Source organism: Sinocyclocheilus rhinocerous, unplaced genomic scaffold, assembly GCF_001515625.1.
Source record: "Sinocyclocheilus rhinocerous isolate Xijiao unplaced genomic scaffold, SAMN03320098_v1.1 scaffold1119, whole genome shotgun sequence".
NCBI classification, from domain to species: Eukaryota; Metazoa; Chordata; class Actinopteri; order Cypriniformes; family Cyprinidae; genus Sinocyclocheilus; species Sinocyclocheilus rhinocerous.
In genome coordinates, this window is record NW_015664308.1 from 254,681 (window position 1) to 260,207 (window position 5,527).

A 5,527-nucleotide genomic window follows, 5' to 3' on the forward strand; every position below is an offset into this window, starting at 1 on the left:
TCACACACTGAACGCTGCTTGTGTTATCGAGGACACACTGAGGATGAACACACAGGAAATGAGCCCTTAAAAGAGTCAGACACACACAGCTCAATTCATGCACACCAATGAACCTCAACATAACCAACACCAAATTAAACTACACCAAACTAACCTAACCTAACCTACACAAAATTAAACAACACCAAACTAAACTAAAGCACACCAAACTAAACTACACTAAACATAAGTACACTAAACTACGACAACCATAACTAAACTAAATTATACCAAACTAAACTAAACCACACTAAACTAAATGACCCCAAACTAAACTTAACTACACTAAACTTAACACCACCAGTCTAAATGAACTAAACTAAACTGAACTATACCAAATTAACCAAGAACAAATTAACTTAAAAAGTTAACTAAACAGTAAACTAAACAATGCCAAACAAAACTACAGCATGCTAAACAACAACAGACCTACACAAAATCAAACTGCACCAAACTAAACTACACTAAACTTAAGTACACTAAATCACACCAAATTAAACCACACCAAACTACATTACATTAAATTACAACTAAATTAAAATTAAAACTAATCTGCACTAAACTTAAGTACACTAAACTACACCAAATTAAACCTTGCTAAACTAAATTACAACTAAACTACAACTAAATTAAAATTAAAACTAATCTACACTAAACTTAAGTACACTAAACTACACCAAATTAAACCTTGCTAAACTAAATTACAACTAAACTACAACTAAATTAAAATTAAAACTAATCTACACTAAACTTAAGTACACTAAACTACACCAAATTAAACCTTGCTAAACTAAATTACAACTAAACTACAACTAAATTAAAATTAAAACTAATCTACACTAAACTTAAGTACACTAAACTACACCAAAATAAACCATGCTAAACTAATGCAAAATAAAACTAAACTACACCAAACTAACCTAGACCAAATTAAACTACACTAAACTAAACTTAACTACAGTAAACTAAACAATGCCAAACTCAACTTCACCATGCTTAACTACACCAAACTAACTTACACTAAACTAAACTAACTTAACTTAAGCTTAAGTGCACTAAACTAAACCAAACTCAACTACAACACAGTGGTTTGTTGGAAGTCTGACTGTGTTTGTTTCTGTTTTTGATTGAATTGCAGCAGCCTTATGTGCAGAGAAACAGAAATAGTTCCTAATAAATATATATTTAAAGTCCAAACACCGGCTGATAAAGGCCTTTCTCTGAATCAACAGTATTTTTAGGATATGATTGAGCCGGTCTAGATGAACGATACGTAACATAATGAAAGATCACAGAGTGCAAATTAATGCCACAAACAAACTCATCAGAGCACAAAAACACCAATAAAAAGCCAATCTATCTTCTGTCAGAGCCTCAAAACAGGGCTAAAATAAGACGCCATATGACTTCAAATTACTGACCATCACAGCAGAATAAATATAATCTTAATTGAGGCAGACGAATAAAGCGTGAGACGGAGGGTGTTTTCAGTGTCAAATGACGGCTGATAAAGGCCTTTCTCCGAATCAACAGTATTTTTAGGATATGATTGAGCCAGTCTAGATGAACGATACGTAACATAATGAAAGATCGCAGAGTGCAAATTAATGCCACAAACAAACTCATCAGAGCACAAAAACACCAATAAAAAGCCAATCTATCTTCTGTCAGAGCCTCAAAACAGGGCTAAAATAAGACGCCATATGACTTCAAATTACTGACCATCACAGCAGAATAAATATAATCTTAATTGAGGCAGACGAATAAAGCGTGAGACGGAGGGTGTTTTCAGTGTCAAATGAGCGTTCAGAAGCGAAGCCTCTCATAATTGATTCCTGCAGCGGCTCTGATCAATACACTATTTTGGTTTGATGAGTCAAATACAAGAATATAAAAACAACACAAGAAAACTGGCTGCAATTTGCAATTTCTGTGAAATCTATTTCACACTCCCCCATTACGCTGCGTGTGCTATTTATGCAAAATCGGCCTGGTTATATGTCATTACAGACATTATGGAGTTATTTTAATCAGATTTGAGCTGGTGTTTCCTTTGGGAAAGTCGGTTACTTGCTACCTACTTTTCCCGAGTTTATTTTTTATATTCTACAGATCTTGATCGTTTCAGCAGATTTGACCTTTTAAAGTGTTTTCTGAAGATGTTTGTTGAGCTCAACCCTCCCACCAATCAGAAGACAGCTCACTGTAACTCATGAATAATGCATGAGCTCCTGTGTGAGAGTAACATTCATTATCATCAACTAAAACCAAAATCTTAAACATTTTTGTCACTTGAAACAAAATAAATGTTAACAAAAAAAACAAAAAAAACAAAAAAAAAAAAAAAATATATATACTTATTATATACTTATTTTATTCACTTTAAATTGAAGTACTTAACTAGAAATAAACAAACCAATAAATGAAAATGATTAAAAATATATTTTAAAATAGTTTTTAAAAAGTCATAAAAATGACAAATATTAAAATAAAAAAAGACTAAAATTAAAGTAAAAAAAAAAATCTAAATCAAAAAGTAACAAAAGCTATAATATTATAGTAAAAATGAGTTCATTTACACTTCTGCACATTCAAATTTGGTAAGATTAATTCACAACAGATCAGATAATCTATATTTTTAATAATCTCAACATGAAGCATCAAAATATGCAAATACTGTTATCACCGGTTTGTGCACAGCAACCAAATTTAGCTAATATCCTAAAAACAAGATTAATTTAAATGCTGATAGCAATTATGAATTAAAATGAGACTCGAACCCGCAACCTTTGGGTACAAGTCCGACTCTCTGACCATTAGGCCACGACTTCCCCTAGTAGTCTTATTTTCTGAGAAACTGATCAAAATTATCAAACATATCTGCCAGTGGGTCACACACACAAACAAGTTTGTTTTTCGAACCCCATTTGCAGATATTTGGTCTCATTTGAAGCGTAAACTCACTTCATTTGGATGAATTTGATGAAGAGTTCACATCTTAGGCCATTGTGCATTTCCAGTAAATGCATCTTGTTTTAAGAATCTTCAGACATTTGCATGGAAAAACAAGGAAGAAATTCTGGGAAAGAACATCACTTTATGCGGTGATTAACTTCACATCGACTACGTGGTTTTATGAATGAAATGGGTCAGTTCTGGCTGAACTAATCTACAGTCTCCTGAGGAACGTCTGAGGTAATAAATAACATCTGAGTCACAGATTTCAGAGCGTTTGAGAATAAGACGTCCAGAGAATCCCCCTCATGCAGCAGATGGCGGAAGAAGAGGGTGGAGGGGGTTTCCATTAGCGTGTTTGAGATCTCAAACTGACTCAGTAAACTTGCTGGACGCTTGTGAATGTCACATGACTCCTGTGCACATACGTGACACATCCAGCATCGCACATGGAAAGGTTACGGGCTGCGGCGTGAAAGCACAGCTCCATCACTGCGAGCAAAGAGCTGGAGTCGCTCACAAAGACCGATGGCGCATCACACATCTGCGGCCTTCACTGCTGTCTGTCATTCTGACGAGACGCCTCCAGATGACATTTGACTGGAAGCATTGTGAGCATCTGCTGACCTCTGAGAACCCACACAACATCTGCCCGTTTACCCACAATCCCCCACTGCCCCTCAGAACGTCCTCTTGTGGGACAATGGTCCAATGGAGGTTGATTGACCAGTTGTCATTCTTCCATTGTTTTTAGAGTGATCTTCAGTGCTTTAGACCTCATTGACAGGCAGAAGCTATTGTATGTCAATCAAAAACATAGCTGCAGTAAAATACGGTTCATTGTTATTATTTGCAATGCTTCTGGTAAATCTGTTCATTTGTCAAAGTAGGCTTTTCACCAGATCTCTCCTATCTCGACTTCTGTAACCAGTGGAATCTCAAACTCAGTATTTGCACAGCTGAATGCTGCTTTAGAGGACTTTTATCTGTGAGAGTTTCAACTTTCTATCTGCTCCCGCTCCAGAGATAATCAAGCTGAAAGTGTGGGAAATGCTTTAAAACATTGCACAATCTCCCACTTTCTCACGGCCATAAAATAATCATGAAGATCAGCCTCAGAGCTGAAACGTTCTGCATGCGCTCTATACTTAACTAGGCACTAACTACAAAAGATTTAGGACTGAGAGTTTAACCCTTCCCATTATAAACTGACCCTAAATGTAGAACTTTTTGATCATTATATTTGGATTTAAATCTGAGGAACAAGAATGTGCAACATGTTTATTTTGTTTATATGTAAATGTATATTATAATAAAAAAAGATGTTTTGCAATGCCAATACATAGAGGTAATCACCCAAAAAAGTTGGAAAATTAAAATCAACTCACACTTTTTGCACCTGGAATGATCCATGAGGAAAAATGGGGTTCAAACAAGATTGGAGCCTACTGATTTCCATTGTATGGTCAAAAAGCACTGAGACATTTATCAAAACATATTCTTTTGTGCTCCACAGAAGATATAATCTCACTCAGACAGGTTTGGAACAACATGAGGGTGAGTAAATGATGACAGAATGATGATTTCCGGGAAGTTGAATGGAAATGCCACTATGAAACTACTGTGGCAGTTTCTCCAAACCCTGACTGGAGGAGTGTATTGTGTTGGGCAGGAATGAGTCCAGAGCATCATTGAAATGAGATGAACTGTGTTTTAACATGCCTTAAACAACAGCAGCATCGGCCGTGTGCATCAGAGCTGGAGTGGATGTTCAGAGCTCCACCAGATCAAAGCTGCTCTTCCACACACACACACACACACACACACACATATGGTTTTTATACTGTACAGACCGTATATTCTATTGCCCTACGCCAACCCTACACCTAAACCAACCCCTTACAGGAAACTTTGTGCATTTTTACTTATGTTTTTTATACTGTACAGACCGTATATTCTATTGTCCTAACACCAACCCTACACCTAAACCAACCCCTTACAGGAAACTTTGTGCATTTTTACTTTCTCAAAAAAACTCACTCTGTATGATTTATAAGCGTTTTGAAAAATGGGGACATGGGGTAATGTCTTCATAAGTCACCTTCTGCTTGTAATACCTGTCATACCCATGTCATTATACAAATCTGTGTCCTCATATGTCACAAAACCGCGCACACACTCACACACACACACACTCACACTCACACAAACACAAACACAAACACACACACACACACACACAAGCTGTTCAAGATGCTTTCACACTTCATGTTCACTTCACAAAAATCATGTTCTTCATCAGTATTTTGACTTGTTTTCCAGGACAAATATCTAAACAATTTTAAATCAAAATGCACTTACTTGAAAAGCAAAATGATTTAAGATATTAAGTTTTGCTTTCTTAAAAGTGTATGAAAATTAAATGGGATTTTGCTTAAAACAAGAAAAAACAACTTAATTCACAGAGAAAACAAGATTATTTCAGGAAACAAGACTTATATCTAAGTAAATGCATCTTGATTTAGGAATGTTG